This window comes from Saimiri boliviensis, chromosome 10, assembly GCF_048565385.1.
Source record: "Saimiri boliviensis isolate mSaiBol1 chromosome 10, mSaiBol1.pri, whole genome shotgun sequence".
Taxonomy (NCBI): domain Eukaryota; kingdom Metazoa; phylum Chordata; class Mammalia; order Primates; family Cebidae; genus Saimiri; species Saimiri boliviensis.
Genome location: NC_133458.1, coordinates 83,731,557 through 83,757,176, shown reverse-complemented (window position 1 = coordinate 83,757,176; position 25,620 = coordinate 83,731,557). Strand labels below are relative to the sequence as shown.

The window sequence follows — 25,620 nt, the reverse complement described above, 5'->3', positions numbered from 1 at the left end:
TATATGAATATAAATTTTTAGTGTCCTTCAGAGTTGGATAAACTGGGCTTTAATTTTGAGCTCTGTCACTTTCTCACTGTTAACTTTAGGCACATTATGTTTCATCTATAGACCAACCTCAGCTTTTTTTCGTTGCAAAACCAAATACTTTGGGGTTTATTGTGAGAATTACATGTGAAAATGAGCATAGAGCATTGAAAACATGGTGCTTATGCATACATAGCTTATTTGCTGTGCACATATAGGCATAAATACATATAGACATGCATGTAGATCAAATAGGCATGGAAATAACCCTATATGCATGTAAAACTTAAGGCTTTAGAGTAGTCCTCGCACAAATTGTCACATTTCACTGAGTATCTTCAGAAACCCTTACAGCCTCCCTGTCGCCGGAGATGATGTGCACTGCTGAAAACAAGGAGAATACATTCTTTTATGACCAGAAAATAATTCCTGTTGTCTATGGGTGAACATGACAATCTTTTGTAGGACAGGGACTTTTTCAGAGGTTGGTTTCACCACTGGTTTCATAGATTCTTACACAGAAATGTCCAGTGATCAAATGAGCTGCCTAAGTAGAACTATAGAATGAGAACCGGAGGAGTAGTGAGTATCACCTTGCCAACTCCTTTATTTACACAGTGGCAGACAGAAACCCCAAGAACTAGACAAATGGCATTAGAGGTTTCACACACTAAAAGTGAGCACAGAATTATTTGCCGTTTCATGTTGATAATTCCGGAGAACTCAGTTCTTGTTGGGGCTTGCATGATCTTAGCCCAAAATCATTTTGAACACAATGCCAACCATCCAGCTTGGGGACAAATGGAACAAGCTTCTCAAGATGAACTATCTAAATATTCAATTGGAAGCTGGGAAACAGCAGTAAAATATTTAATGACTTTGTTTCACATGCTATAGATGATGGTAGATTAATTAGTGTGAACTTTGTGTGGGTAGGAACAGTATGTAATTGAGCTCTGAACCCTTAGTAGGAGGCATCTAATAAATTTATATTGTGAAGCATCTAGAATACCATAGGTTTCCAATTAATATGCAGAGCAATTAGTATGTGCTGGATAAATGTTGAATTAAATTTGGAGGTTGTAGGCATACCAGGCCACTGAACACTATGATAATAATTTTTGTGTCATCCATGTTTTCAAATTCTCTAACATGAGAACAAAGAAGGGAAACAATGAATAGGGTAAGGAAGAAAAAAATCATTCCTGTCTTATTCCTTTAAAGTACAATTTACATCCAAATGCAGAACATAGAAATACCATAAGCACAGAAATCACATTTGGAACATAATTAAAGAAAAGTCCCTTTGTAGTATGTTTGTGTTTAAGAGTTTCATTCCTGGCAAAACAAATTTTTGACTGAAAGATAAAAGACTTACTTTACAAATGGCTTCAGATGTAATGACTTTCTACAGAGCAGTTACCGATAGCATTTTAATGGAATAATGTACATGAGTAGAAAATATATGAACCCGACTCTCCTGAATTGCAATATTATTGCAAATGAATGGAAAAGATACTTTTATGACTACTTTTAGATTTTTTTTTTTAATCCAGAAAGTTTGTAGGTAGTTTGCTGTATGAAGGATTAAAAATGTATCTCGGCCAGGTGTGGTGACTCACCCTTCTAATCCCAGCAGTTTGAAAGGCTGAGGTGGGAGGATTGCTTGAGGCCAGGAACTCAAGACTGGCCTGGGAAACATAGTGAGACCCTGTCTCTAAAATTAAAAAAAAAAAAAAGAAAAATGTAACTGAATTTACATATTCTTGGTCAAACATTTATTTATTGCTTCTACACACATTCACTGAGAGCCTAAAATGTGCCAGGTTCAGCCAGCAATTGTTATTTAGAAACTGGACAACAACTGAAAACTGCGTTTTCAGTTACATACGCTTTTTTTTCTTTTTCCTTATCTTGGTTGTAGTCTTAAGATCTTCATCCTAGATGGAATACGTTTCATTCATTTCACACGTTATATAGAATCACAGTAGATGTCTCCCAGATTTTTTACTGGCTTTGTGTGATGCTTAGCTTCTCAAGTGAAATCGAAAACAGAAACTCTAATAAGCCCTTGCAAAGAGTTTAGTGCCAAACTAAACAATAGAAATCAAGGTTCCTATTACTTTGAGTCCTTCTAAGAATTTTAGATACTTTTTATGTTTTCTAGGTGAGCTGAGAAACCTCAAGTGTTAGAAGATTTGAGATGTGCCTCTTTCAGAGGGAAAATTTTGAAAATCTAGGTTTATCGTCCCAAAAGCTCCTAATATAAAAATACAGGCTTACCCTGTGATAGCAAAACTCTAAAATTATCAAGTTGAGTTCTTCAAAAAAATAGATGTGGAAATATTAATTGTCCTAAGAAGGTGAACAATCTTTTATAATATATACAAGATAAGCTGTTAAGTACTCCTGATACATTGGTCGCACCTTTATGAAGGAATACATAATTTTAAACAACGTTAGATCTTGGGGGTCCCGGGACATTACGCAGGAGCACATACATAAGCTCATTGTGGCTAAAATAGGCTAAATGTTACATAAGCTTATGTAAGCTAAGTTTTCAGGTGAGATTTAGTAGATAGCTTGCATGGTGAGTAGAAGGTAAGACACCTGGATGGGGTGAGGCAGGGATAAGCCAGGAACAAAGAATTTAAAAATTACTGGACTACAATTTAGAGTATTACATTTTACCCGGTGATGCATATATATATATATAGCTCGTACTGATCTGTATAGCTGAAACAAAGTAATGATATTTATGCTATGTGGGATGCTTTCTGATATTTTCAATTCAGCTGTATAACATTAAATAAACATTATCCATTATAAGGATTTCACCAAAAGATCGTGGTACTAAACTACAGTTGGAAAGGCACTGAACTTGAAGGAGGTAGTAGGGACAAGGCTGGACAAGTGTAGGGGGAAGGACAGTCATTCTAGGGCAAATAGGATTAGGCTTGTGAGGCAGTTTAAGGAGGTACTTATTCATCTTCTTAGCATACCAATCCTTTACTTGCATTACCAGCGAGTGAGTGCCTCCTTAAATTTTCTTCCTTTGCAACTCATTCCATGCCCTAAGCTCAGCTCTGAAGACCAGAAGATCTTCCTTAGGAAGGACACACGCATTTCATTCTGGCAGAAGAATGACATCAGAACCAGGAAGGTAAATGAGTCCAGAAAGAAAAATAGAGCAAAGATTTTTAGGGCAAACAGCCGGTCGAAAAATCACCCAGTAAACCACAGTTTGCAGCAGAATATTCGAGGGGCAGATCCAAGTTAGAAAAGTCCAAGCAAAGGGGAGAGCTACGAAGGCAAGAGGCCTAACCTAGCAAGGCCGGACCTTGCCAGTGCCAGTGATCTTCTGGCTGGGATGAAACACTTCTGTTCCAGGGGCGGTAGTTTGGTTAGAGATTAGGTTTTGTTGTATGTAGCCCCAAACTCTAATAACAGTGGCTTAAACAAATAGGAGCTTATTTTTGTCAAGTAGCATCTGGTCAAGGGAAGGACAGTCCAAGGCTGGTACAGCTGCTTTAGGGACCCCACCAAGGACTCAGGCTTCTTGTTCCATCATCCTTAGCGTGGACTTTCGTCATCACAGGTGCAACTTGGGCATGCCACCCCTAGCCTCACACATTCCAGCAGTAGAAAGGAGAATAATAAGGGGAGGAAGAAAAAGAGAAAGTCCAAGAAGGAGACAGAATATAATACTTTCCTAGAAACCCTCAGCTGAATTCATCTTGGGTCTTATTGGTCAGAATTATGTCATATGGATATTCCTAGCTGCAAATAAGGATGAGGGATGTTGTTTTTTTAAACTAGGTACTTTGCTTTCTCCCTCCCCTCACTAATTACTGGAATTCTGGAACCAGAAAGGAAAAATGCATATGTAGCTTGTATTGTTGGCCACATCCAAGAGGAACGAATCCCAGAATGATCAACCCATGCAGATCAGTTAATTAAAAGCACCTGCTAGTGGAGGAAACAGGTGTTTGCATTCACACTTTACACCTAAGAATGCTAAGGCTCAGGGTAAGTGAAGGGCAGGGTTCAGATAGAAACTCCAGTCTGACACTAAAGCCAGATTTTTTTTTTTTTTTTTTTTTTTTGGACTCCATGATGCTCTCTAAGGGTAAATCAACACATACCAGTTCCTCTCTCCCAAGTTGTTATCTGCTGGCTCATTTGGCCAAATTTTCTTTTCAGAATAAGTGATTAAAAAAAAGTATCCATTAGGCAGCCAGGTGTGGTGGCACACGCCTGTAATGCCAGCACTTTGGGAAGCTGAGGTGAGCAGATCACCTGCGGTTGGGAGTTCGAGACCACCCTGACCAACATGGAGAAACCATGTCTCTACTAAAAATACAATATCCGCAGGGTGTAGTGGCACATGCCTGTAATCCCAGCGAATCGGGAGGCTGAGGCAGGAGAATAGCTTGAAATCTGGGAGGCAGAGGTTGTGATGAGCCGAGATTTTGCCATTGCACTTCAGCCTGGGCAACAAGAGCAAAACTCCATCTCAAAAAAAAAAAAACAAAAAAACAAAAACAAAAACAAAAAAAACCTGTGAGTTTATAGCTAACAAGGAGAAGGACATCATATTGGGAAAAATGGGAGTCATCATATTAGTTATCCCGAAACTTAGATTCTAGAGATAAGGGAGGCAGGAAAGAATGTTTCCACCTTTCTGGAGGCTTAAGGAACCAGTGTGTTGGCTTCAGAATATTTGAGGAAGTTCAGTGCCAATCCCTGGGCAGCAGTGTTTCTCACTTGTGATCCATGGATCATGTAGATCAGAATCACCTGGTGTCTTCTAGAAAATGCAGATGCTAGACAAATATTCCTGGCATAGAAAATTAGAACCTCTAGGGATGGGGCCTGGGAGTGTGAATTCTAACAATATCCCCAGGTTAATTATGCACAATAGAGTTTGGGGTCCCTTAATATTAAGTATTAATAGCATTCACTGAGCCCCTACTTTAACAAGCACTGGATCAGACATAGATATGTATTGTTTAATCCCAACACCCTTGCAAGATCCATGGTCTTATTTACTATTGTGTTCAGGTTCAAAGAATTAAGTATCTTTTCAAACTCAGTTGGTTCATAAGTGGCACAGGGAATTCCTTCCTGAAGTTTATTTCGGCCGTCTTTCTTCCTAGGCACCAGACTCATGAGGATAGGAGAGCAGTCTACATTGTTTCCTTTAGTCCTTCTGGAGAACCTACTTAAACGGAGTTTCCAGGTCCATAAGAGAGTTGAATGTGTAGTTAAGGAGAAACGACACATAGACAAATACTGTGGTGGTGTGAATTGAGGAGAGAGAATTACGGATGGAAACATCTCTCTTAAATGTCTGTATTCTAACTTTCGAGTTATGGTTTCTCAACGTTAGCGTTATTGACATGTGGGGCTAATGCATTATTGTGGTGGGGGTGGCGGGTGCTGTCTTGTGCGTTAACAGCATCTCTGGCCCCTTCTTAGCAGATTCTTGTAGCCATCTTCCCCTTGCTCACTGGTTATGACAATCAGAAGTATTTCCATTTATTGCAAATGACTCCTGGGGGCAAAATGGTCTCTGGTGGAGAACCACTGGGATGAAGTATAAACTCTGGTAAAATCCCATTCTGGTGACTTCCCAGAGAGAGAATTCTACTTATGCCCAGAGATAGGAAACAAGGCCGTGTGAGAACCAGGGGAGACCTGCCAGTATCCTGGGGTCTGCTGACTCCAGCCCTGAGGGTACGTGGTAAAGTAGGCCCTTTTCCTTTATTTGCGAAGGCTAACAATAGGGAAGGGAGAAGAGCAGGAAAACAGCAGGTATGCGGGAAATCTGGCTTTGGATCTGGCTGAAACAGAAGACCCAGCAGAGAGCTCTCACTTGGCTTGGATATTGTCCTGTCTTTTCTGGGAGTAACTTTTTTTCCCTTAACAGAACCATTTCATCTGAGTTGGGAAAGCAGTAAATAATTAAGCTAATCTGTTTGTGAATGTGGTTCAAAGAAGCCTCCAGAAATGAAATTCTGAAGCAGTGAAGCCAAGCACAAAAGCAAACCCTCATCATTATAATGCACTGAAAGTGGGGTTGGGGAAGGGCTGACTTTAATTATTCATCCCCAACATCTGGAAGGTCATTTTGGCTTTTAGAATTTGATTATATTTAGAGTTAGGGTACATTTTGTTTTCAAACGTTTCTAAGTCCACAATAGGGACAGGAGCTACAAATGGGTCCATATTTCTTACATATTCTCTCTCCTCAAACCAAGTGTCCACATCTTTCCTTTTTTTCCGTTTTTTCGTTTATCTTCTTTTACTTATCTTTTTTCCCTTCAATTCTTCACCTCCCACTCTTTTTGTTTCTGTGATTTTCCACACTTGCTTTCACTGTTTCTCAGAGGGGACTTTGTACTGACCTAGGATTTCCTAACCATTGGTTTGTGAAAGCCTAGGGAGACCATGGAACATCCTCCCTGAGATTTGTGTAACCCTTGATCTCATGTGCTGCATTTTGTGTGAATGGGTCTGCTTTTTTTCTCTCTAGTGGGTCCTTAGATTCCTTCGAATTCCCAGAATCCTTGACCTGAAAGTGGCCAGAGCCACTAAGGAGCATTTGCTATCGACTTTCAGCATAGAAAGGAGAGGGCATGAGAACGGGAGTGCCTTCGGTTTGGCAGGGGTTCCTTGTCCTGTTCCCTCATTGAACACACACAGCCTCTACGTCACATAGGCGGTGTTATTTTCGTAGATAGCTGAAGACTGGAAGACATTAGGTAATTGCCAAGAATATCCGACTTTCAAAATGGCTCTGTGCTCAGATTTTAGGTGCCTCTTTTTGATACTGTGCTCAAAAACCTCTTGCCTGGACTTGATTAAGATTGAGCCATGGGTAATCAAGCTGAAATAAAAAGGAGGGGGCCTTATATCCCCATGTTCTCCCCACCAGAGATGCTACAGAGAACTCAAGTGGGCTGTAACAGGCTTCCTAGAAAGAAAGATGATTAGAATAAGGATACTCTTTATTGCATTAATGCACTATTTTAACGGCCTACACTATAGACACCATCCATGCCTTCTGACTGCTATGTTAATACAAAGTGTTGTGCCAGCACAAAAGGCTGATTGCAACAGATGTGAGAAGAATGAATTTATAATTCAGTTTCATGAATTTGTTGAAAATTCAATTATTACCATTTTAAATTAATTACTTTAAAATAGTTATTGCCAGCTAACCACTTAGTACACGTTAATGGCAGGTTTAAAAACACTGAAACAAAGTTTTGATTTCACAGAATGATCCAATTTATATTGCCCACTCCTCTCTGACATAAACAGAAGGCTTATTAGAATGGGGTCATTTCTCTCAATTGCTTTTGGAAAAGAAGATGACTTGCCATTACTGTTTTTAGTTTTGAAAATTTTCTTTCAGTGTTTATTTGTTCCCCTTATTCACTTAATATTAGCGTCAAACATTTCCCCATGTTTCTGTTTTTTTCCATGTTGCTATATTGTCATTAGACTCATTTTAATGGCTGCATAATATTCCATTATGCTAATTTGCAGTAACTTAAAGTAGTTTTGTATTTGTTCACAATTGAAATGGGTTGAAAGAAACTCCTTGTGCAAATAGGTTTTCTCTTCTATTGAATCATAAATTGGCAAATCTATTTTAAGTCATGATTGATTAACTTTTATCAGAGATTTAAAAGATGTGGTTCTTTTTATAAGAATTAAAGCCTTAAAATTTTGTATACACTTTGAACCATCAATTTCACTTCTAAAAATTCATTGAAAAGTAATGAATATTGCATGTGTGTTGAGAATAATAATGACCATCCTCACATTCATATTGACTCTGTCCTGTGAAGCAAATGGGACCCATTTAAAGATCGGGTAACAGGAGATCAATAAAATAAACAGTGGAGCAATGAAATAGAACCTTTACTCTGCTTAATGTTATTCTGTAGACAAATAATAATAGTAACAGTAGAATAACAGTAATATTTATTAAGCACCTAGTACATGTCAGACACTGTGGTGAAGTTTTCACAACCTGAAAGGATTCTTCAATTTATAAATATCAAATGTCTATTATGTGCTTGGTATTATACTAGGTGCTTGAGATACAATGCTGAAAACTGTAAAGTCCTATAGTTAAGCTCTTAAGGAGTTTGTGGACTGTAGGGGCTGATGGACATGAATTCCATCCCTGGAAGAGACAGAATGAGGGAGAGAAGGAAAGAATGCAGAAGTCTCTGTTCTCTTGCATCTGCATCACTCCTCTTTAGCCCCCAGTACTTCATCTGCTTGCAGGAGAAAGTGAGCATTTCTTGAAGCTATAAAAGTTTAGAGAGGGGCTCAGTAGACTTCATATTAAGTGCCCAAGGCTGTAGGGATAACTAGCTGGGTTCAGGGCTGGGCTGCAACACATGGTAGTAGGTAAGCTACTTCTTTGCCCAATTTCCTTGAGTAAAACATGGGATTAATAAGAGATCCTACATTTAAAATTATGACAATTCATCATTTAAGGTATGAAATGTGCTTCATAAAGTTTAGCTACTGTTACTAGCTGTATTAGTGATAATATGATTGGAATCTGAAGTTTTCCTTTTGCTGACTGGCACATAAAACTGTTGACTTTTACACCTTGTTGCCAATTACTTTCTTTCTTTCTTTCTTTCTTTCTTTCTTTCTTTCTTTCTTTCTTTCTTTCTTTCTTTCTTTCTTTTTTTTTATGAGATGGAGTCTCTTTCTGTCACCCAGGCTGGAGTGCAGTAGTGTGATCTTGGCTCACTGCAAGCTCCGCCTCCTGGGTTCAAGCGATTCTCGTGCCTCAGCCTCCTGAATAGCTGGGATTGCAGGCATGTTGCCATCATGCCTGGTAATTTTTGCCTTTTTACTGGGAACACTAGATTCAACATTAATTGTAAGTTTCACTATTAGAAATGACAAATCGAGAGTTCTGTGTTAGTCTGTTCTCACACTGCTTTAAAGAATACTACCCAAGATTTGGGTCATTACAAAGGAAAGAGAGTTTAATTGACTCATAGTTCTGTAGACTTACCAAGAAGCATGGCTGGGAGACCTCAGAAAACTAACAATCATGGCAGAAGGCAAAGGGGAAGCTGGTACTTTCTTCACAAGTTGGTAAGAGGGAATGTGAGCATGAACGAGGAAGTGACACACTTTAAAAATGAGCTTTCCTGAGAACTCACTCATTACCATGAGAATAGCATGAGGGAAACTGCCTTCAAGATCCAATCACCTCCTGTCTAGTCTCTCCCCTGACATGTAGGGATTACAATTTTAGATGAGATTTGGGTGGCAAACCAAATCAAATCGAAAGATTAGCATTAACTCTTGATTACCTAGTGTGTTGCAAGCATTGCTTCTTAATGATGTAAATATCTGAGGAGAATTTGTTCCCAGACCCCCAGTAGATGCCTGAAACTTTGAATAGTACCATAGGTGTGTATGTATAGGGAAAGCATATGTACTATGCATAGTACATACCTATGATAAAGTTTAATTTATGAGTCAGGCACAGTAAGAAATTAACAACAATAATAGAGTAATAATAACAATATATTGTAATAAAAGTTACATGAATGTGGTCTCTCTCCCCCTTTCTCTCAAAAAAGTTCTTACTGTATTCTACTCACCTATTTTCAGATGGTGTCCTGGGTAGCTGAAAACTGGAAAGCAAACGAGTGGGTACAGGGGAACTGCTATACTGAAAATGTGCAAAATCGAGACGATTTCATTGGAGAAGTCTGCTGTTTCTGGAATGGGAAATTAAGGTAGGAATTTAGAAAAACACAAACATTCTGAATTTCAATGCCATGTGGAAGAAGCTGGAACCAGGGTTTGAATAACTAATGAGTTCTCTAGTTTCTAGTACTGATTCTGTTTTGAAGAGAAAAGGGGCATTATTAGATTATTCTCTTTTCATCTGTAAAACAAATTATGTCAGAAGAAATTTGTAGGCATTCTCCACTCCAGAATTTTATGATTTTAGTATTGTAACTTGCATCATTATTTTAATAATGAGAATATAATTTACTAAAAGAATTGTTAAATATATTTCAGTTGTCCTACAGATAAAAATTGAAGCTCTCATATTCTACAACATCATTGATACTTTTATAACTGGAACAGTTATCTACTGTGACTATGTTTCTTTCTTTTTTCTTTTTTTTTGAGATGGAATCTTGCTCTTGTTGCCCAGGCTGGAGTGCAGTGTTGCGATCTCGGCTCACTGCAACCTGCGCCTCCTGGGTTCAAGCAAGTGTCCTGCCTCAGCCTCCCGAGTAGCTGGGAGATTACAGGTGCCCACCACCACACCCAGCTAATTACTGTGATTCTTGCTAGGATCAATAACTTTCTACAAATATCAACATCAGTTTCCATGAAAGGCACAGAGCTGACATAAGTATACGGACTGCACCTCCACATTAGGCTACCAGGAGAAACTTCCAAGTTGCCCTCTTGTTACCTGTGCCCCAAAGGTGAACACTGTAAACTGCTACAGCATGCAATTTAGGTGAGCATTCAGGTAACAACAGTGCCAGTGACGAAAAAGATAATGACTTTTCATTGTCTGCAGTTTTCGATCTGGGCGAACCTAAAGGGACTTTTTAATCAGGTTAAAAATCCATTCCGAAATGCAGTCAATTCTATGGTTAGGAATTATACAGACATTTTTTAAAATTGAGATATAATTCACATACCATAAAATTTGCCCTGTAAATGTACAGTTCAAAGGTGTATGTAACATTTCTAAATCAGATCATTTTAAATGGGTCTGGCTCACGGTAGCTACTTCATAAATACTAGGCTCCCTTCATTACATCAATAGTTCTTGAGCCTGAGATAAATGAAATGACACAGAAGACATCTGGAATGGTTTTGTTTGGCCATGACCCCCGTGGTATGCTGAAGTCCTCTCAAGAGAGCCAGCTGTCTGTATCACTTCCCAACTCTGTGTTGACTGAGGCCACGAAGTAGCTTGAAATGGGCCATTATGGGAATATGTACATCATGGAAACTGACAAACGCCACAAAATCAAAGCATTCTTATTGTTTGAGAGCTGGTTATTAAACTTACCAGCACATCACTGCTAGTGTATATCAATTTTTTTAAGAATACAATTTATTATTATTCAGGGCCACATTTGGAACCTCATCTCTTTGTCATGACAAACAAATTTAAATCCTCCTCAACTGGAAAGAGGAAACTCCAACTGGATAAATATTATATTTATAACTGGTACATTAATCCTATATTACTTTTGGGGGGATGGTTTTGAATAAACTTTTATTGCAAAAAACACATAATATGAAATTTACTGTCTTAACTGTTTTTAAGTGTCCAGTTCAGTAGTGTGAAGTGTGACTTGCTAATTTTTTTGTCATCCATAGCATGGTTTGTACTACACATGATGGGCTTCCTCGTGAAATGTCTGAATGAGTTTTGAAATTTTGTTTGCAACGAGGTAGTTAAATTTTATTCTGGTCAGGCTCATGCTCTCCCTGCTAGTTTTGGCTGATTTATTTCTAGCAAGTCTTTCAGAATCTCTTGTGACTAACTTTATATTAAAATGACCAGCTTTAGGGAATTTGGTAGTGGGCATCCTGGACCTCCTTCCAAGAACATTGCAGTTTTGTGATGCAGCTTGCATGACCCCTGCTATCTCTCTGATTCTCAGGTCTAAATTCCAGATTCCTAGGAAAGTACTGGGATTCACCAAGCTTGGGCCCAGAAGCCACAGCTGCATTGTTCTTATGCTAACTTCTATAGTGATAGTTTTAAAGGACATGCTGGTAGGGGCAGAGTTCAGGACCTGTTTCTTCATATTAGAGAGATGATAGGCAGTTAAAGCATCCAGTGTCAAGTAGGAATGGTTTTTGTATCAGATGATAATAAATGATGAATTTAATAAATTAAAAGAAAACATTTAATCAAAATAGTTGGTATTTAATCGGGGCTATTTAGAATATTGCAGCACAACGTAGATAAAATTGGCATACATTTTCTGTAATCTTAAAAAGAGAAATAATGGAGTTAATTAACAATTCATTTGGGACTGTATCTGGTTAAAATTTTAGTTGTACAATTATACAACTAAGTTGTATAACTAAAGTTGTATAATCCTTGGACTTAGGCACTGTTCTGCCTGACAGTTTCCGGTATGATTTAAGCATAAACACATGTACTCTCAGAGTGTACAAATGAGAAAGGAGGTTTCAGAAAATCTCTACCCCATTTAATGTGGACAAACTGTGATAGAAATAGTTGAAGTAAATAATTTCTAGGCTCTCAGCAGCTTACAATGAGGTCTGATCTTCTCCCAGCTTATGTGACACCAGAAGGCAATTAGCGTATAGATGACAGCAGATCAAATATGATGTGGAGATTTGAAATGTGAATCACCTCTACCATTTTTACAGTATTCATTAACTGTATGATCTTGGAGATTTTATCTGAAATTACCTGAGCCTCAATTTCCTGTCCATAAAACATGATAATATCTATTTGACACTGTTGTTTTGAAAATTAAATGATGTATGTGAATATCTTTGCTATGTTGTTTGCCTAAAGTAATATAAATTAAAAGTAATTGCAAAAACCACAATTACCTTTTTGCCAAGCTAATATTAAATACTTTATTTTCAGTTACAGGTTATCTTCCTCCTGTTTAACCAACCACTTACATATATGTAATGTCACTTCCTCAACCATTTTTGGCATGCACTTACTATGTGTCAGCTACTGTGCCAGTTGATTGGAATACCAAGATCTATCTAAAATGATCCCTATTCTCAAGTGGCTAAACACAAAACTCTTTGTACCGAATGTGAGTGGTTGTCATCAGGGCTTATCTTATAAAGCCATACCTGCAAAGCACTAACAATTGAAATACCAAGCTTTCGTACATGATCTTCACATTCAGTGGGCTATAGATTATGTGATCCTTACAGTGAAGAGTGTATCAAATAGTAGGACTGAGAGATGGCCCCTCCTGGAAGGATATTTCTGGAAGAGGATTCTTTGCGGCACTTAGGTTGGGTAAGCTTATCTCCATTCCTGACTGTGCATCTTCTATACAACATACTCAGAGTTTAGTTTATCAGAAAACATGCTCAATCCCTTTTAAAATCCATATTTATTTATGTTTTTGACTACAAATTCATCCATTGAAGTGGACACTGATATACCACCAGAACTCCTTAGCAAGCTTCAAAGACTTATTTCTCCACCTGCTTGGAGTGCCACAAAATACCACAAACTGGATAGCTGAAAACAATAGAGATTTGTTCTCTCTGAGTTCTGGAGGCTGGAAGTCCAAAATCAAGTTGCTGGGAGGGCCATGGTGTCTCAAAAACCTTTAGTTGAGAATCTTTCCTTGCCTTTTCCAACTTCTAGTAGCCCAGATGGTCCTTCACTTGTGGCATCATTAACCCCAATCTCCACCTCTGTCTTCACATAATGTTCTTTCCTCTGTGTCTGTTTCCTTGTCTACGTACAAATTTTTCCATTTTATAAAGACACTAGTCATACTGGATTAGCACCTTCCCCCGATTCAGTACAGCCTTATCTAAATACATTTGCAAAGACTGTCTTTCCAAATTAGGTTACATTCACAGGTACCAGGACTTAGTACTTGAATGTATGTTTTGGAGGGACAGTATTTAATTCATAATATCCTGATTATTCATCTATAGTATTCTTATTAACGAGATGTTCCTATGGCACTTTCAATAATGGTTCAGGAAAAGTTAGTTTTGTATAATCATAGTCTCCTTATTCAATATATAGTCAAGAGAGACAGCAGTGGGCTGACTCATGGCTTATAAAATAGCTCAGAAAATAATAGCCTTAAGTGAACTCACTAAGCAGAGTACAAGAAGAATATGTTTTCTGTTCTAAGCACCAAGAACATATCTTGAACCCTTTGCAATTTTGCATCTCACTCAAGAGTGTGAATCTATTGATTTTTTTTTTTTTTTGAAAGGATATTTGGGAAGAATGTAAATGCCCTTATTGTGACTAAATGTTACAAGGCACATTCTGGAGTTATTTCGTAGTGTGGTCCTTTGAACTATGGCATGCAAAAATAAGTGGCAATGCCAGGAGGCTACCCTCACAAAGTGACATTTGGTATTATGGAAGATGAGTTAAAGCTACCATCCTACCAGCCACAGCAGAAGCTTCCCCTATAAGGGTAACAGGAGCCTCTTGCATCTTGTCCCTCATCTCAGACAATGTGCCAACTGTGCCTTCGAGGACTCTGTTAGCAAGGAAGCCTGTGATATCTGCTCCCAATGCTGCAATGTGGTCTTTCTTCTTTTTTCCTACAAAAAGTGGCAATGAAGACAGCTATTGAGGGAGGAAATGACATAAACCATTGCAAGTGCAAATAAATTTAATGAACCAGACATGCTGATCTGGAACCCAAAGGATAGTATTGTGTTAGATGAGGATTTATACTCAGAAATAGTTACATGTTTTGGTTTTATGTTGTTTTGTATTCTGTTTTTCCTTTAGAGCATATGGTAGCATCTGCTGTATTTAATAAAAACAACTAAATTATAAAAACTGAATAAGAGGCATAAAGGAAGAACTTCTAAATCTGAAAACTCCTAGGATAGATATAATAAAATGTACTGAGCCTTGAAATTCAGAGCTAAATTGGAATTATTGTTTATGATTTTTGTCATAGTTTAAGTGGTCATTAATAGTGACAGACAAGGCAAGAGCTTAATCTTTAATTGTGCTGGATGGTTGTTTGTAAAACTTAAAACAGCTTCTGATATGTTAAGAGAATATGTGCATTCTTGACTAGGAGTTGATGTATGAATTAACAACTTTGGACTATAATGTGAATTATTTTTTAACTAAGAAAAGAGACATTTTAAGAGAAATAACTGTCTCTAGATATGTGAATACTTAGTTTGAGCCCCATTTTAATACCTCAAGTGTAAAAGAATAAAAACCATGAAGATTACATCTTCCTTCAAATAGCCAAGTCAAGAAAATAAAGAGAATATGTGCTTGACAGAATGATTGAATGTATTTCAAGTTAGTAACACAAATTTTGGCTGATTTAGCTATTTCAAATGGATTTCATGCTTCTATTTGTGGAGTTTGTTTGCTGCCACTTATACTGTAAAACAGTTATCTATTTTAGAAGCACTACAAGTATCATTTTATGATACTTAAGTGAACTCAATTGTCTCCTTCCATTCCATTCTTTCCAGTGCTATGCACAACAAAACTAAAAGGAATGGGTATAGTTTATGCAAAGTACTAAGGGTGTAGGGTGTTTAAACAATATTTTTATCCCTATTAATTTATAAATTCCTTATCTGCATCCAAGACCACTTGTATTAAGTAAATATATTTGCAATCCTTCCCTGATAATTCTACTCCAGCTTTAGATGCTTTTTTCAAGTTAAATCTTTGCTTGGAACCATTTTTTTCTTCATGTCCTTCTTTGGTCTTCTAGTTTGAAAAGCACTCTATTATTCAAATACTTCCTAAAATATGACTTCCGCCAATAAAGTTTTTAAAAGCTATTTAGATGACACTTTTATGGGTAATATAAAAATAGCATTCAACTATATAAGAGTTTAAGATATGCCAGGAGGAGGCTTGTGGTTCATTCCTTCAAAACTATTCATCCATAGTCTTGGAAGCTATAAAGCAATCTAACAAATAATACCACCTTTCTAGCTGTTCAACCATTCTTTTAATAAAGTCTCAGATCCTGACAATGACAAATTTGGGTAGAGAACAGCATTGTGGCCAAAGACAACAAATATTTAGAGCCATAAATTTTTATTATTAGTAAGTTTTTGGGACCACATCAGCAACAAAGATATGGAATCTAAGTGTGAGGACCGTGGCATGTCAGCATCTTTTGAAAGCTTGGTTATGGAGGATCAGAAAAATCCTTTCCTGAGAATGGCTGAGAATGTTTAATCAATCATAGGACAGCCTGTTATGAAGTCCAAAGGCATAGCTTACCTAGGTCAGTGTGAAACAGTTGTGCCTTATTGTCTCTCTAGAACTCAGACTTAATAAAAAAAGAAAAAAAAAAAGGGAAAAACAGGCAAATGTATTTCATTTAATGTAACTATTAAGTCCTAAGGAATGACATATGTATTCCTTGAACTCCCGACCTCAGGTGATCCGCCCGCCTTGGCTTCCAAAGTGCTTGGATTACAGGCGTGAGCTACCACACCCGGCCACGATGACACATGTATTCCTATGTTTAAGTGACAGGGATTTCTGCAAAAGGTTTATGAATTGCTAATCAGATATTCCAACCCTTATACATACATATTTTCTTAAGAAATAAACTCTGATCTGGATCTACCAGGCAATGTTCTACTTTTCTAAATAAGAGTTTAAGCTAATTGAATTCTTTCCTACATTAAAAAAAAAATACATAAAGAATAAATAAAAGTCCTCTCACATTAATTGGCTCAATTTAATTTCTGATGAAATGCCATTCTAAACCTTACTTTGTAGAATGTTGTTATTTTTATGGTTAACATAGAAATATTCATTAATTTTCTCTCTAGGGAATCAAAAAATATTTTATTCAGCTGATAATAAAAGTGAAATTTGAAATACAAAGAGTTATGGCATTTATTAAAATGTCAGGCTTATTAATAATTATTCTTCACAGTATTTATAGCTGATAATTTTTCTAATATTTAAACTTAATAATAAACTTTCAAGTCCTTGATTCAGCTACTGGTTCTACCAACTACTTGCTGAATGCTCTAAGCCCAGGCACCCAGTCTAGCCTTAGAAAAAGTTTTCCAAGATCTTTACTTTCACAGAATACATAGTTTCCTGAGGTACAAAATATGGGTAATGATAGAAATATCTGTATAATGGTATTGCTACGAGAGTTAGTATAAAATGGTTATGAAAAAGTTTAGAAAATTTTCTTTTTTGGAGGCAGGGTCTTCCTTTGTTGCCTAGGCTGGAGTGCAGTGGCATGATCTTGGCTCACTGCAACCTCTACATCCCTGGCTCAAGCAATTTTCATGCCCCAGCCTCCCAAGTAGCTGGGATTACAGGTGTGTGCCACCACGCACAGCTAATTTTTGTACTTTTAGTGGAGATTTGATTTTCCCATGTTGGCTAGGCTGGTCTCAAACTCCTGACCTCAAGTGATCCACTCACTTGGTCTCCCCAAGTGCTGGGATTACAGGCAGGAGCCACCGTGCCTGGCTATGAATTTTTAAAAGAGAATATTCACAGTTATTAATAATTTTAAAAGAATTAGGTTACTAATTATTTCAATATGGTCAATCTGTTTCTGAACTACTTATTGTCCACATGAGATTTACTATATTGGATGAGCTAATACTTTCCATATTTAAATTTAGTAAGAACTAATCAAGTACAGCTTTTAACAAAAATAGTCATTGCTATTTATCTCTTATAAAAATAACCATTAGTTACCAAATAAATGGTTTTCTTTTTATTCATCCTTGCATCACTTGTATGTGCGAAACCTTAAGGAGTCCAAGTTTTGGCTGTAAGTTAAATTTTCTTCCACCTGGATTCCAACTAGGAACTCACTTCAGGGTAATCAGAAAACAGAGTTAGCTGCTCAGAGAGCACCAACCAGAAGGAAAGAGCAGAGGGACTGAGAGCACAGATGAGAGAGGAGGTTGGCCCCAAGCAGGATGTCTCAGGCATTTCTCAATAGTGAGACAAAATGGGAGCAATACCTAATATTTTAACATACGGGCCTTGCACCTTGGATTAGGAGGAAGTCCAGGAGAAAGCCTCCCCAGGTGATTGGTGTGTGTGCATTGGGGTGAGGGTCAGGCTGGCTCTCAGTTCCTGTTGCTGCTTGCCTCGCCCTTTTCCACCATCTCCCCCAACTGCTGCTGCTGAACCTTCAGATTCACCGACCCCCCAGGGCACTTCTCCCTCTGTGGGGGAATGGGAGAGAAACTCCATTCACTTCTCATGACCAGCGCGCTCCAAGGAGAAATCCCATAGTAGGACTGGGCCCTTCACTGCGGTCCTTTCCCTGTCAGGGTAGGCGAGAATGCTGGATGGGGATGGTAGGAAGGACTGTTATGGGGTGTGGGTGGGACTCCCACTGCTCCTGGACCCACTGCTCGCTCTAATTTACAAATCTGCTTCAAAAGACTTCGTCTTCTCCATCTTTATGGCCAGATGTTTTTGTTTCATTTAGATTTTTGTTTGTTGTTTCCTTGAGGCTCTCTGTTGTCTCTTTGCATCCTGTCTGCCAGACAGGCCCATAGATGTCAGTCCTGTTAATAATGACCTCCTAATCCAATTCATTTACTATGTAAGCAATAACAGATTTAGAAACATTTTTGCATATAACAAGGGCCGGTATTCAGAATGTGATCGTTGAATCCCAATTTATCCCCAACTGTGACCGACGCTACACCGAACACACAGAGGCAAATTGTGAACTTGGATGACACAAGGAAGGGACTCCAGGCTAGACTGGAACCAAGGCTCTGGTTGTAGTCGTCCCAAATTCCTTAGAGCAAATTCTAAATAATATCCCACAAACCCATTGTAAGTTGTATTTTCTTATTTACACCTAAATAATTGTTTAAATCAAATACGTAGTAAACTTTGTGTATCCTGTACTCCCATAACATGCTTTACCATTCTCAATCCTTTAGTGTCTTAACAAAGTTGAATTACACAGCCCACCTGGGTAAAGTTTTTTTTGTTTTGTTTTGTTTTGTTTTGTTTTAGCAAAGAATCTCACACTCAGACTGAGCAGAATCGCCCCAGTGTTGATTTAAGAAAGCTTCCTTTGCCTGGTTGGCTTCACCTGATGCCAGAATAGGAGGAAAATACAAGTACTGTTGAAAATAACATGGTTGTATTAAAATTTACAGATAGTGTACTGTGTACCAATGAGCATTAAGACGTCATTAACGGACAACAGAATGTTGTAGGACAACTTGATAAACTTTGCAAGTTGCCATCATTGGAAGAAAAAAGTATTTGGGGCCATCATCAGCATGAAGCTTTTTAGCCTGTAGGACAAGTCTAATGACATAAAAAAGCTCGGTAAGAGATTGGACGCTCTCTACCAGAGGTGTATCTTCTTAGATCTGTTTTCACATTCCTGTTTTATTTTCCCAGGATTCTGTAATCTTATATATTTTGTTGTACTTTAATTTTTAATGCTGCTGTTAGTGACCACAAACATAAGATCAAACAAAAAGTATTTTCTTCCTCTCCGGGTAACTGATAATTGAGATTAGCCTGACATATGCAAAGGGAAAAGTAGAGGTAAGGATTTATAAAGGACATAGCTAATTAAAGTCAATAAAAATATTGGAGTCAAATCCGATGTCCTGAGGGTAAATATAATTTCAAGTATGTGTTAGGCAATGTGCACAGTTGCACAACTCCACTTTCTCTGACCTCCCAGCAATTCCAGGCTAGATCTCCAGCTCCAGGATGACTTTACATCCTTTATGTCCTTTTGGATTAGCTATGCCCAGATCTAGCCTGGAATTGCTGGGTGTCAGGGAGAGTGGAGTCTTCTTGCTATGTTTTGTAACACTAGTAAAAGGCTACTGCATTTGTGGCTTCTAAGTAGATCTAAGAATCAAAGCAGGCGGCTTTGTGTGTTGTATACTAGCTGTATTATCTTTGATGCAACATTTAACTTTCAACTACCTCCATTACCTCTTAAAGTGAAAAAATTGTGCTGGATGGGCTCTAATGCGTCCTAGCTGTACTGTGATTCACACTAGAAGAAAGAAATACGCTTTTTTTTTTTTTTTTGTACTTTAGGTTCTGTGGTACACGTGCAGATCATGCCAGATTGTTGCATGGGTACGTTCATGGCACGGTGGTTTGCTGCCTCCATCCCCCCATCACCTATACCTGACAATTCTCCCCATGTTACCCCTCCCCACCCTCCCTCCCACTATTCCTCCCCTAACCCACCCCCCGGCAGACCCCAGTGCATGATGCTCTCCTCTCTGTGTCCATGTGTTCTCATTATTCAACACTCGTTTGTGTGTGAGAACATGTGATGTTTGATTTTCTGTTCTTGTGTTAGTTTGCTGAGAATGCTGGTTTCCAGATTCATCCACGTCCCTACAAAGGACACAAACTCATCATTTAATATGACTGCATAGTATTCCATGGTGTATATGTGCCATGTTTTCTTTGTTTAGTCTATCATTGATGGGCATTTGGGTTGGTTCCTGGTCTTTGCTACTGTCAACAGTGCCGCGATGAACATACGTGGTGTGCATGTATCTTTATAATATAATGATTTATGATCCTTTGGGTATATACTCAGTAATGGGATTGCTGGGTCAAATGCAATTTCTATTTCTGTATTCTTGAGGAATCACCACACTGTCTTCCACAATGGTTGAACTAATTTACACTCCCACCAACAGTGTAAAAGTGTTCCTATTCCTCCACATCCTCTCGCATCTGTTGTCTCCAGATTTTTTAGTGATCAACATTCTAACGGGCATGAGATGGTATCTTGATGTGGTTTTGATTTGCATTTCTCTAATGACCAGTGATGATGAGCACTTTTTCGTATGTTTGTTGGCTTCATATATGTCTTTTTTTGAAAAGCATATGTTCATATCCTTTGCTCACTTTTGGATGGGTTTGTTTCTTTCTCGTGAATCTGTTTTATTTCCTTGTAGATTCTGGATATTAGCCCTTTGTCAGATGGGTAGATTGCAAACATTTTTTCCCATTCTGTTGGTTGCCGATTTGCTCTAATGATTGTTTCTTTTGCTGTACAGAAGCTCTGAAGTTTAATTAGATCCTGTTTGTCTATTTTGGCTTTTGTTGCCATTACTTTTGGTGTTTTAGTGATGAAGTCCTTGCCTATGCCTATGTCCTGAATGGTTTTGCCTAGGTTTTCTTCTAGGGTGTTGATGGTGTTAGGTCTTATATTCAAGTCTTTAACCCATCTGGAGTTAATTTTAGTGTAAGGTGTCAGGAAGGGATCCAGTTTCTGCTTCTGCACATTGCTAGCCAGTTTTCCCAACACCATTTCTTAAACAGGTATCCTTTCCCCATTGCTTGTTTTTGTCAGATTTGTCAAAGATTAGGTGGTTGTAGATGTATGGTTTTGCTCCAGAGGCCTCTGCTTTGTTCCATTGGTCTATGTCTCTGTTTTGGTACCAGTACCATGCTGTTTTGATTACTGTAGACTTGTAGTATAGCTGGAAGTCTGGCAGCAGAATGCTGCCAGCTTTGTTCTTTTTGCTTAGGATTGTTTAGGCTATGTGGGCCCTTTTTTGGTTCCATATGAAGTTTAAAGTGGTTTTTTCCAATTCTGTGAAGAAGGTCATTGGTACTTTGATGAGGATAGCATTGAATCTATAAATTACTTTGGGCAATATAGCCATTTTCATGATAATCATTCTTCCTAACCATGAGCATGGAATGTTTTTCCATCTATTTGAGAAGTACACTTCTTTCTTTCCTAATAAATAGCACTTATATAGTTTTAGTCAGTGTTTGCCAATGGATTAACACTAATACAAGTTTGCATAGAATATAAACAATTTAATTGAAACACCAAGCCATTTAAAGTCTTAAATATCCTATGGTCTATTGCAGTGTAGTATAAAGGCAATTATACTTTCACTTTTTTTCTGGGCCATCGAATTCAATCTGTGAGTATATTTTTGGTTAGAAAATTTCTGTTTTGAAATAAGGTGGGCAGGAGTTCGAGAACAGTCTAACCAGCATGGTGAAACTCCATCTCTACTGAAAATACAAAAATTAGCCTGTTGTGGTGGCACATACCTGTATTCCCAGCTACTCAAGTGGCTGAGGAACAAGAATTGCTTGAACCTGGGAGGCAAGTTTGCAGTGAGTCAAGATCATGCCACTGCACTCCAGCCTGGGTGACAGCGTAAGACTGTCTCAAAAACAAAACAACAACAAAAAATACCCAACTACAACAACAACAACAAAAAAACATGGCTGGGCACAGTGCTTCACACCTGTAATCCTAGCACTTCAGAGGCTGAAACAGGAGGATTGCTTGAGCTCAGGAGTTTGAGACCTGCCTGGACAACATAGTGAGACCCCATTTCTACTAAAAGTAAAAAAAATAAAAAATTAGCTGGATGTGGTGGCACCTGTAGTCCCAGCTACTGGGGAGGCCGAGGCAGAAGGAGATCGAGCCCAGGTGATTAAGGCTGTAGTGAACTATGATCATGCCACTGCACTCCAGCCAGGGCAACAGAGTGAGACCCTGTCTCCAGATCAATAGACAGACAGAAACCTTATTTCTTTACTTATTGGCTTTCTGTGCCTTTGAGTCACATAATATATGATTACTCAAGTGACAAAGGGCATGCATGGTAAGGTAGATTTCTATCATAAAAATATACACAGTTAAATTCTAGTTGACACATTATTAAAGATGCAGAAAATATAGATAAAATTTTAAAAATGAAACTTTATGTTGAGATAAATGTAGATTCCCAAGTACTTGTAAGAAATAGAAAGATCCTGTGTACCCTTTAATTAGTTTTCTTCAGTGGTAATATCTTGCATAACTACTGGGCACAATATCACAACTAAGATGTTGATATTCAAAAACTCAAGATACAGAACATTTCCATCATCACAGTGATGCCTCTGTTGCCCTGTTACAGGCATACACATTTCCTCCTATCACCTCATTCTTCCACACTTTCCTTAATGTCTAGGGACCAGTATCCTCCATGTCTGTGATTGTGTCATTTCAAGAATGTAAATTACATATAAGGTGTAATCTTTGGAGTTTTTACTTCCTTCACTCAGTATGATTTTCTGGAGATTTGGCCAGGTTGTTTTATTTAGCAATTGTTTGTTTTTTATTGACAAGTAGTACTCCAAGGTATAGATGTACCACAGTTTAACTATTTACCTATTAAAAGACACATGGGTTGTTTTCTGTTTGTGACTATTATGAATGAAACTGCTATAAACAGTCAGGTACATATTTCTTTGTGAATATTTTATTTTTTTCTGGGATAAATGCCCAGGATTGCAGTTGTATGGTGTTTACATGCTTAGTTTTTTTTTTTTTTTTTTTTTTTTAACATAGAATCTCTCTGTGTCACCTCGGCTAGAATGCAAGGGCACGATCTCAGCTCACTGCAACTGCCACCTCCTGGGAAAAAGGGATTCTCCTGCCTCAGCCTCTCAAGCAGCCAGGATTACAGGTGCATGACACCACATCCAGCTAATTTTCGTATTTTTAGCAGAGACAGGGTTTCACCATGTTGGCCAGGCTTGTCTCAACCTCCTGACTTCAAGTGTCCTGCCTGCCTTGGCCTCCCAAAGTGCTGGGATTACAGGTGTGAGCCACCACGTCTGGCCCACCACGGAAGTTTAAAGGGCAGTCATGCTGGTTCCAGCCGAAGGCAGCATTTTCCCCTATCAGAAGACCGCAGCTCCTTTATCTCAGGATAGGGCACCTGTAAGTCAGTCAGCAAAGTCTCTGCTCTAACTGGCTACTGGGGCCATTGTCTTCTGACACAGCCTGGCCAGGAGGCCTGCCATCTGCAAAAGGGAGTTCACGCCTTCTGCTGTTTTTATGAGTATATCCAATTTCCTTGATAACCTCCAGTTTCAGGTGTTCTGCCATTTGGAAAGTTATACACACTTGAAAGATGGTGCCAATGATACCTTCTGGGGAGTAGCGCAGATGCCACATGTGAGCAAGAATCTTGCAGGCTTGGTCAATGTTGCCGTTCACACAGTGCTGGACCACTTCCTTCATCAGCAGTGGGTGGGGCTCTACACAGACCATAAACACATTCTCACTGTTAATGAAGGCAAATCCTGCAAGGGTGGACTGCAGGTCTTTCATCACCTGCCTCATGTCTCCGTGGGCGGTGAAGATGATGGCTTCCAAGCTGTTATCGTGTGGGACACCCTCTCCTTCTTGATAGCATTCATCAGCCTGGCAAGGATCTGGGCGCTGGTCAGCTTCGCGTAGCGGAGGACAGCGCAGCAGGACTGAATGGGCTCAATGATCTTAACCGAAGCGTTACAAGCAAGGGCACTGGCTCGCCCAGTCATGCTGTGCTTCATCTTGAAGGATGATCTTATGTCGGCCTTAGGGAAGGGTGACTTTTTGTTGAGCAAACATTTTAGTTTTACTCCTCACAGCTCACTGTCCCTGTCATTTGAAGTAGTGAGTTCCAACACTGCATCTTTGAGTGCTGGATCCAGCAGAGCTCGTGCCAAGCACAAAATGCGTGTGGTCTTGTCAGTTCCTGGTGGGCCCGCAGTGATGATACTGGGCACATTCCTTTCCCCTGCAAAGACCTCTAGCCTGCTCACGGTGTCTTCATTCCCGACAGGCTGCCAGGGGCCTTGCTGGAGGCAGGGTCCGTGTCCTGGGCCTCCCACTGGCCCGCTCCGCCACCACCACCGGCCTACACCTCCATTCTCACGCCGTCATGCTTAGCTTTTTAAGAAACTGCCATACAGTTTTCCACAGTGTCCTATTTTATATTATCACCATAAACGTACAAGCGATCCAGTAGTTTCACATTCTCACCAGCCTTTGGTGTAATCAGCTTTTTTTTTTAGCCATTCTGAGAGCTTTGTAATTATATTGTACTGTGGTATTATTTTTTCCTACTGGTTAATGGTGTTGGTACTTTATTTGCCATATGTACATCATCTTCAGCTGAGCAAAATTATTCTTCATGATTTTTGTCCATTTTCTAATTGGATTTTCAACTTTTCGACTATTCAGTTTTTAAGAGTTCTTTATGTGCTTATCTATCAGATATGTAATTTGAAAATATTTTATCTCAGGTTATAGCTTATCTTTTCATTGTCCTAATAGAGAAACAGAATCTCTTGCAGAGCAAAAGTTTTTTAATTTTGATGATGCATCATTTATCAATTTTCCTGATTTGAACCATGCTTTTGATATCAAATCTAAAAGTTGTCTAGCCCTAGATCCGAAGATTTTCTGTGCTTTCTTCATCAAGTTCATAGTTTTATGTTTCAAATTTAGGATCTTTCAATATCTCTGCCTTTTCTTTTTCTTGACTTAATTGTACAGAGTCGTACTTCTAGCACCATTTTGAATTAGAGTGGGAAGAGTCACCTCCTCGTACTGTTCCTGATCTTTGGAGGAAGGCATTCAGCTTTCTACCATTAAGCATAATGTTAGCTGTAGGTTTTTAGTAAATGCACTTTATCAATTTTAGGATATTCTCTTCTGTTCCTATTTTTCTTAGTATGTTTATTATGAATGGGTATACAATTTTTGTTGAATACTTTCTCTGCATTGATATGATTATGTGATTTATTTTCTTTAGCCTGTTAATATGGTTGATGACATTCATTGATTTTCAAATATTAAACCAGCCTTGCATCCCTAGAATAAGCCTCACTTGGTCACAGTGTCATGGAGTATAATTCTCTTATATATTGTAAATTCTATATGCTAATATTTTGCTGATTTCTGTATGCATATTCATGAAGTACATTGGCTTGAAGCGTTTTTTTTCCCTACATTTTTGCCTGTTTTTGGTATTATAGGGTGTCTTTTTATG

The 25,620-nt window shown here is 38.5% G+C and overlaps 1 pseudogene; it reads right to left on the bottom strand.

The window, feature by feature from the left end:
* Positions 1–23,342: 23,342 nt before the first annotated feature.
* LOC101052190 (replication factor C subunit 2 pseudogene) lies at positions 23,343–24,495 on the bottom strand (annotated as a pseudogene).
* Between the last annotated feature and the right edge of the window lie 1,125 nt (positions 24,496–25,620).